Source organism: Apis dorsata, unplaced genomic scaffold (genome assembly GCF_000469605.1).
Source record: "Apis dorsata unplaced genomic scaffold, Apis dorsata 1.3 scaffold_187, whole genome shotgun sequence".
Lineage (NCBI taxonomy): Eukaryota > Metazoa > Arthropoda > Insecta > Hymenoptera > Apidae > Apis > Apis dorsata.
Genome location: NW_006263472.1, coordinates 106,890 through 116,378, shown reverse-complemented (window position 1 = coordinate 116,378; position 9,489 = coordinate 106,890). Strand labels below are relative to the sequence as shown.

The 9,489-nt window shown below is 39.3% G+C and overlaps 1 protein-coding gene across 12 annotated transcripts in view; it reads left to right on the top strand.

Moving 5' to 3' along the window:
- Positions 1-9,489, top strand: part of LOC102680940 (protein madd-4) — a 116,077-nt gene that overhangs the window by 20,348 nt on the left and 86,240 nt on the right. The window contains exon 1 of one of the 12 annotated variants that reach the window (XM_031509849.1): positions 2,594-2,625. The exons of the other annotated variants lie outside the window; for them this stretch is intronic. The gene's annotated coding sequence lies outside the window, so the exon portion shown is untranslated. Of the gene's footprint in view, positions 1-2,593; positions 2,626-9,489 lie in introns of those variants that run through there. 12 annotated transcript variants of the gene reach the window in all.

Below are 9,489 nucleotides of genomic sequence, written 5' to 3'. Positions count from 1 at the left end.
CGTAAAACCGAAAAAAAAAAAAAAAAAAGAAAAAATAGGAAAAAGAAAAGAAGAGAGATAGAAGAGTGGAAAGCAGAAAAACGAACGTGCTTCTAATAACGCGAGCTCTCTCGAGTAGATGAATAGACGCGGGTATAGGAGAGGCGTGGGTCGGCACTATCGTACGCTCGAATCGGAAACCAATTTGAAAGCAATACCGCGCTCATCGTTCCACCTTATCTGATCACACCGGCTCGAACAAAACGTTCTTGGATTTGGCCCTGATCGCTCGACGAAAACCTGATGACTTAAGCGCCTTAACACCTCTTGGCATTTAAGTCGATTGCTCGATTCCATCTACACCAATGGGATTTTCAAAGGTGTACGGAGAGGAGACATCATCCCCGTTCATATTCTCTCGCCTGGCCGTTCTTGTACACGAATGTCTGCCGTGTTCGAGATAAACGAATATTTCGGTCGCTCATAAATTTAAATGTAGCTATGTTTGATCTTATACGTATGTATACGTTGGTATAGACGGTTTAAAATTGGTTCTCCTTTCAAATTTAGGAAGACAAATGTATGTATCCACGTTGTTTCATATTTAAAGTTTTCCCGTTTCGGATAGAATTTGAAATTTTCATCGATAAATGGGGAAAATAATTAAAGCGAATGGAACATTAATAATTCGAAATAAGTAATTTCATATGTATTTCGATACGTTTAATACGAGAGATGACGGTATGGTTTTCTGTTTAACGTTCTTCTTTTTCAATATACTCGTAAGATATTCGAACAACTCGCGACACAAGTATTTCTAATCGCATTTTTTTGGTTACAACAGACACCCTCTACGTTCCTCAAGAAGCGGTCGTTAAGAAACATCAAGTTCTATTAGATGGACGCCCAGGGGCGCGCGTGCGACGCATCTCTCGGATCCACCCCATTGCTGAGAAACGTGACAAAAGGGCAGGTTATAAATTCGGCCGCTTTTCTCTCTCGTTCTCCGTGGGTCTCTTGCACTCGAAACGAGAACCTCGCACCACGCCCTCCGTTTCCGCCCTGAAAATTGTAAAAGACCCAGGTTGCGCCCACGCAGACCATGTCCTAGCGTGAAGGGGCTCTAATAAATTTCTAATCCAAGTGGGAGATCCGAGGAACGCCGCTCGAGGACACACGCCGTGGAAGACGGAAGACGAGAGACCGGTGGACAAACGTCTAATTGGTCGGCCAAGATTTGTTTCGATTCTCACGGCTTCTTTTGGGGGAGAGGGGAAAAACCATGGACCAAGAAAATTTACGAGCGGACCACCAACGGGATCGTACCTTGGAAAATTTACGGCGACACCGTATCGGAATCGATTTTTTCAACGCTCGTATCTGATTTGTATCGATATAACGGCGTTAAAGAGGAATCGGGGTCTATAAGGAGAAATTAATTTCAGATAGTTGCGATATCGAAGTGATCTTGCAAAATTCGTCACTCGAAAGTTTAATTAATAACGTGTTACGAACATATCGCAAACTTCTACAATGCGTATATTTGTAACAGAATTCTTGCGGAAAATGGGTCATCTCTTCTCCACGGAAGAACGTTAACGCCAACTCGGAGGAAAATCAAACACTGGAATAATTTTCAACGTATAACCCGAAAGTTCTAAAGAGAATAACTCGTTGGAATTCCCTCTCATCGCCCGACTTATTAATCTAACGTTCAAATTAAACATCCCTTCAAAAACCATCCCCATCTGTTTTGACCATCGAGACGCCTGTTCTTCAGTTCCAAGTGCATCGATCAGCAAATACCCGGATCACGAGCAAAACGCGGGGGAAGAAGAGCAGGAAGAAGATGGAGGCCGGGGCATATTTCATCGAAGATCGATTACGCCTGCCCGAGACCTCGCCGCTGACTTCCGATTACCTGAGAATTAATTCCATGCCAGGCTGCTCCACTTAAATTCGTTCCATTTTCGAGGTTAACCAGTGGTGCAGGCAGCTCCATTATAACCTATCATTAGCGGATCCTGGTCTACGCGGCCTCTCCTCGATAAACCCACACCCTTTGACGGTTCAGCTTCCTCCTTCATTTTTTCACCCCCCTCGCCCCTCGATAATTCAATTTACCAATACCAGCGTGATTAAACGAAATGCTTTTCTTCGACGTCTCCTCAACCGTCCGCTCGTTCCTATACACAGGGATGAAAGATTGGATGGTGGAAGGTACGTGTGAGAGGTACGGGATCACGAGGATATAACTGGTCGGCCGGTGAAAAATGCGGCTGGACGTGCGAAACGGCGAAGGAATGAAAAGAAACCGAGGCTGGAATGTGGAGGGAGAAAGAAAAGAGGTCAAGATGTGTGGAAAATGAGAGAAATGAGAGGAGGGTGGAGGAAAATGGCGGACGGGGAGAGGATTATTAACTCTCATTAAGGATCAACCGTTGCGTTAATACGATCTTCCATTTGCAATTTTTTTTTTTCTCCGGTTAATATATGTTGTTTGAAATTTTTGTTTCTGATTATGGGAAGGATATTTCAAGAATTCCTTTACAAATTTTCTCGCTGATGTTTCATGTTTCTCACATAGATTTTGCGAAGGATTTTATAAAGTTTGAAGAAGAAATTTAAGAAATAGTTTTATCTTCCGTAAGAAGAGATTTCTGTAATATAATTATTATTTTAAATACATTTTTTTGTACTATCGTGACGAGACGCATCGATATTAATATTTGATAGATCAAGAAGGAACAAGAATGGCGCAAAAAAACACGAAAATGAGGATGAAAAGAAGAATATGAGTAACGAAGGAGGATAAGAGCGATATGACAAAACTGGTACAAGGGTTGCGGAAAAAGGGACAAAGAGGAAGAAGTTAGGAATATTAAGTGAGATGAAGAGAGGTAGGACAAAGGAAGAGCTATATAAGGAATGATACAAAAGACAATGGAAGTTGGATATAAAGTTCAGTATTGTATATATATATATATATGTAAGAGAAACTCGAGAACTAAATTCTAGACGACTCGAGAATTTGCAAAGAAAACTGCAAGAACAAAAATGTATTTACGAGGAGCACAGTGCGAATAATAATTCCTCGTAGAATAGAAAACAATTTACAAAAATTCCTCCTCCTGTATCGTTCTATTTCCAATATTCACTTATGTCCATCCTCTTACTAGGATCGCTACGTAGATCGAACAAACTGAATCTAAAATCTAATTCAAACCCTTGGTGTAACTTTCTATCGCGAGTAGGATCATCGAGATCTTATCCACGCGAGACTAAAGCCTTTCGGTTTGCCGTGGGACGCGACAAGCCGTGAAATTTATCACAGGTCCCCGTAGACACTTCCGTTCGCCGTTGAAATTTCCTCGGCCCCTTTCGTGGAAAACCACTTTCGAAACGACGACGAGGACGACGACAACGACTGGTACATAGAGAAAGGGAAGGAAAAAGGGGATTTTCTACTTGAAATGCACGGTGGAAAGAGAGAGGAGGACTCGTCTCGCATTCGCACGCGCACAAACTTCCGCACGAAGTCCGCGTTGGAACATAATGAAAACCGATATCGTTGCCGGGATATCATAAATTAAACGAGTTTTCTTATCCCTGGCACGTCTTCTTTTCAATCTCTCCCACGTGGTCACAAGGGTTTTCTCTTCCGACTGCTTGATTCCGCGTGTCTCGAGATAGAATAAAGATTCTATCTCGATAGAGAGAATTCTCCTCGCCGTTTAAATCCTCGCCATGTAAAATTCGTAACCAAATAGGAGAAGGGAAAGAAAATAGAGGGAATGCCGAGTGTGGATCTTTATTTCGTTTCCTCCTTGAAAAGTTTCATTCGTGTATCGCATTATGTTCTTTTCTGCGAAAGAGGTTTTTGATTTTTTCTCGACGTTGTTTGCTTTTGTATAATCTCTTGGTTATATATATATATACATAAATGCGTTATGAGGAAAATGTAAAATACCCTGAAGAAATACGAGATGCTCTGTAACAGGTGGGTAGAGGAGAAGTTGATAAGAAGAAGATAAAAGAGGAAAATGGAGGAGAGAGTGAAGTTTTTCCTTTGGACGAGATCTTGTTCTGAGATTTGATTTTCTTAAGTTTCTTGTGGAAATTGGTATATATTTCGTAAAATAGATTCGGTTAGAAATAAGAATCTTGGAATTTCGAACTTTATTGGAATGTGAACTTTAAGAGTTAAAATGAATGATTCTTTGGATGCGTGAATCATACGTTAATGTAGAAATTAGGGATTAAAGAACGTTTCAAAGCTGCACTTGTTCGTACACGATAACATGAATACTTAAAATTTTTTTTCTACCTAAATCTGAATCACCTAATAGAAAATGTCAACATGTCACGTAAAATTTTCCAACAAGATTGTGATTAAAATACTCCGCAAGCGATTTTCCCATCGGTTCTCTCTTGCAGACATTATAAACATTATTTTCAATATCGTAAGAATCTTGTTGACGCATTTCTATAATTCTTTAGTTTTCCTACGGGAGACAGGAAATGGCATCTGCGACGAAACCGTTCAACAATAATATCAATTTCTGAATTTTTAACGTTCGTTATTTTTAAAATTTCACATCACAATGATCACGCCACGAAATTGAATAATTTTTTTTAATTGAGTTTTCTCTATTCAAAAATTAATTATTGATTTCGAATTATTATCTTTAATCTTTGGAGAGCATTGTAACTTCCGTCGGATATTTTAATAATAACGTAGAATAATAACATAAAAATAGACGGACGCGAATCTGATTCGAAGCAATTTCTTAGCGGTAATTTCAGATTTATAATAAATGTCACTCATATCCAAAGATACCTACGAAATTATTTTTGAGCAATAGAATGTGTGCAACGTTATCGGAAACTGAATCAATTTCGGAAAATCCAAACGTTGGAATAGCGAGAAGTTTGACAGGGAATAGACAGCGATCCTCCAGATTTGTATTATTAAGCGGGAGCGAGCCCGATTGGCTGGAAAATTCACGAGCCACTTTAATTGGCTTAGTCTGAGCAGAGATAAGGGTAAACGAGAGAGATAAGGGTCGTGGGATAATCGGGATCGTTGCACGTCTCGAGCTAGCCTGTCCTCTGTTTCCACGCACAGAATGAGAAAGTAAAGATTCACCGGGAGATCAGGATTGAAGGAATTATATGATATTCCCTAAAGAAATAATGATTGATTTCACGATGATTTTGATGAAACGAAGAATAAAGTTTGATTTGTGAAAAAGATATGAATGAAAATATTTAATCAATTTTGTTCTTTTAACCAGTTAATTATACATATATCATAAAATCTTTAGATTTAACGATTAAAGTTAAAACTAAGTTAGAACTTCTGTTCAAGTTACTCGGAATTTATTTCCGTACTCTGAAATTAAGGATTTCACGTCGGAAGAAAGTCGAAAGAAGAAAATGGAAAAATACGGGGGTGAGAAATTCGCAGACGAATACCAAGACCGTTGCGTTTCAGATGGTTCAATCTTATTTTATGGGACTAGAGATTCTTAAGAGAACAAAGAGGTGTTTCAGTTTATAGATGAACGTTGGATAGGTGGAACGAGTTTAACCTCGTTTAAGAGGCAGAAAAACACCTTTTGCCTTGGGAGGTCCAGGAAGATTTTATCGTTTAACTATTGGGCGGTTATACGGCGCACGAACGTCGATGGGGTTTAGCATACACGCGCCTAATACAAGCGCGTATTTGACCGCCATGTTGAGTAAATGGAGCCCATTTCGTTTACGATTCATCATTCACCGAGAAAAATTTCTCGGGCGAGAATAATTTTCGTCGCTTTTTCTTAAGTGGAAAATATTCGTGTCGTGAAATTCTGTTGAATAAAATTGAGCGAAAGAATAAAATCTAGGAAGGATATAATAAATGGCCAACATGGAAATTATTCCATCCATTTGAATGGCTTAGGTAAGCTCAAATAAATGTTCGTTAATTAAAAGATAGGATAATAGTCGGAATACTTTGAATTTCGATGTAGACGAAAGAAGAATACTCAAAAGGGTTGAAGAAGCGAGCGGGAATTAACTTTCGCTAATGGTATTGTATTAAGTGGGAAGAAAATTGACGAAAGCGTCGTTCCCATGATAGAAAGTGAGGAAGCTAATCGAATCGAGTGAAAAAAATAATTCAATCTTTTCTTCTTTTTTTCACCTTTTTTTTTCGTTTATTAATTTCATATATACATAAATTAAATATTTTCAAATTAATTCATCGAATTTGCGAATTTTTATTCTATTAAATTCTATTCTAATACCATTTTCTTTACACGATAATATTTTGAGAAATTGTATCGGGATAATTCAAAAAAATGTTTTGAAAGGTAAAGTTTTTAATTTTTCATTTTTTTATAGTGATTCAAATTTTTTCTAATTTTAGATGATTTCAATCGAGTTCTAAGGTACATTACACGTATATAAATATGGTTATTTTTGAATAAATGTATTGGTTACGATACAGCTTGTGCTCCTCTACACTACATTCGTATCCAAGGTTATTACATATCCACGAAAACGATTCCCCTAAGAGGTCAATCTTCCCGCCAAAGTATATCATTCGATCCCGAAGAGTCCGGTAACGATTTCCACGTAGTAGTGTTCCCACGTCCATGCACCTCCCGATGACTTCCGGGCTTCCATCCGAGTGTCGTCGACGATTCTCCCAAAATCCCATTCTCCCATACTCCTCGTTTATCCAACTCACCTATCGATTTTACATTGAATCCTCTATAATTCCACGCTCCATCGTGCAAACTCCTAACCCAAACCTTCGCTTCCAATCAACCCTTCAACCCTATTCGAAGGAAAACAAACTGGCCATCGTCGTGGTCGTTGACCTACATTCGCGTATTTCTTCCGCGTTCCTCGAAATCCCGTCGACGTGACGTCCCGTTAATTAGTAACCGTCCAACGCCATTTCGAAATCGATGAAAACAATTACGCGCGCGCAAGAGAGAGAGAGAGGGGCGGAGAAATGTTTAAGTAGCTCGCGGCCATTTATCAACGACCGCACACGCTTTTATGCAATTACGCGATGCAACTCGAGGAAGGTGGTGGTTCGACACGAACGCCGGCAGCGCGATACATTAAATCAATCTCCCTACCCCGTACTCGCTCAAGGATCGTTTTTCATTAACGTTCGAACAACCGTGTTTGATTCATAGAGGGGGAGTGAAGCGTTGATGATCGCGAGGAACTTCTTCGGTATGAGCGAGAAAAGAGGGGTAGGGGAGTAGTAGTTGTGTCTCGTTCATCGCGATCGAATGATAAGCGAGCTTCTTCGTTTCACGCTCGTACGTCGCACGGATTTACGAGGATAATCGTGACAATTTGTGGACTGTTGAGGGAAGAGAGCATCGAATCGAATCGGGGATTGGTAATAATTCGTTTGTGTTAAAATGTGTGAATAATGGGAAAAGGAATGTTTGCTGGAGGTTTCTTTGATATTTTTTTGAACGATTCGTGGTTAATATCAAAAAGAAAGAACGTTGTAAGAATTTTGTATTACCAATAATGCAAATGCGTCGAGCGAAAACTGGATCATAAATCTCCAGAGTTGCGCAACCGGTCTTATCCCGTTCGAATATCGTCGCCGCGTGAGAAGTGACAAGCACGATATATTGCTATCTTCAAAATTGATATCATCCTGCAATACTGAGTGTAGTAAGATTCGCAAGAAATCTTCATAAACTATGCAATTATAAAATTGTAAGAGGGTTGTTTCGATTCCCTTGAAATTATCTTTGTAAAAAAAAATTGGATAGATTTTTATTTTATCGCGGCTCGAAAAAGATTAAAAAACAGATTCTGTAGGATCATTTTACGACTACCTTCGATTCGTGATCATAAATAGAAAAAAGTAATCTTAAGCGATACAACGTGTAGATCGCATTGTTCAAAAGGTATCCCTCTCGAATAAGATTAGACCGATCTTCGAGAAGAATCTAATCTATCTACATGGACCGCCTTTTAGCGAGGCCAGGGTATCCTTCCACTCCTCGATATTAATTTCTCGCGGCATGAGAATGAATCTTATTCACACGGGAGCGCAAAGTAGCGTCCCGTGTTCTTCATCCGCGGGTGGTGGAGGCTCGTTTCAAAAATGGCAACGAAGCTTCTCGGATAGGGGGCCACGTAATCGAATATCAATTTTTCTTCAACGATAAAGCGGCCCTTTGATTGACGAGATAAATCGCTGCCTGTATACCCCTCGGGCATAGACTGAAAAATGATTTTATACGTGAAACGTTCAGAATCACCGATGATCCGTGTTCCACATTCTGAATATCTACTTTTCTTTCTGATCGTGTTGAGACTGATCAGATATTTCTTTGAAACTTTTCTATCGGCGAGAATTTGATTCTCTCGAGATTGTTAAAGTTAAAGGAGAATAAAGAATTTTATTAACGGAGTATAGTAAAGGATTTTAGAAAATATTCAAATATCGTAAAACTGAAGATAAATTTTCTGCGCACTTCCCTTTAGAAATAATATTTCTTGAATATGAAATAATGAAAGATTATATCTTGAAAATATTCGATAATAGTTTCTTCTTGTTGATCCATAAGGATCTCTATTAATGAATTTCGTCTCTTGAACGTAATGAAAAAAAATAAAATATTCTTTTATCTACGTAAAGAGATCCTAGAAGATAGATAGTCACAATTAAAAAAATGAAGAAATATTTGTATGCAAAGTTATCGTGGATGAAGAGTTCCCTCGTCGAAGACGTACATTTTGTCACAGCACGACGTTCCTGACGCGAAGCGAGACAAACAAGGGTTGAAAAGTCTCGCTCTTGGAAGAAGAAATTTGCATGTATGGAAGACGATCCATATTTTTTCGGGCATCGTCAACGAGGACACATGCCGCAACTCTCGAAAAAGATGCGTCATCGTCCGGAGAACGAAATTTCAATCGATGACGCTCATCTCGATATTCTTTACGCCACGATACAAATATTCGAAGTACGCTTCATCTCTAAACGGGAGATATTTCAAAAAAACATTTTTCATCCTTCAAAGAAGCTCAAATTTATCACTTCGCTTCTAAGTTCGCTTTCGATCGATCGTTGGACAAAGTTGGAAACTTCATTTGGTTTTTGATATGCATTAAAAAAAAAAAAGGAAAAGATTTATGTAATCATAGACCCTTGAAAGCAACGTCTCGATAAAAGGGTTCGTTCTCGAATAATTGGCTAAACCAACAAAATAACCCACTTCGACACGCCATCGTTAAAAAGCCCCGAGCAAGAAGCAAAGAGAGTTTCTTTAACCGGGCAGATCTGTTAAGGGAAGTCGATAACAGGAGTGACGGGTCATTAATCGAGCCGCGATCGATTCAATTACCGGGGGCGCGTTTTTGATCGCGGCCACGAAGGAAGTTTCGAAAGTCGGTGTCGAAGCTCCGTGGCACCGATTCAGGTCGTGTCGAGGCGGGAGACTAAGTTAATTACCGGTATTAATGTAGACCGAC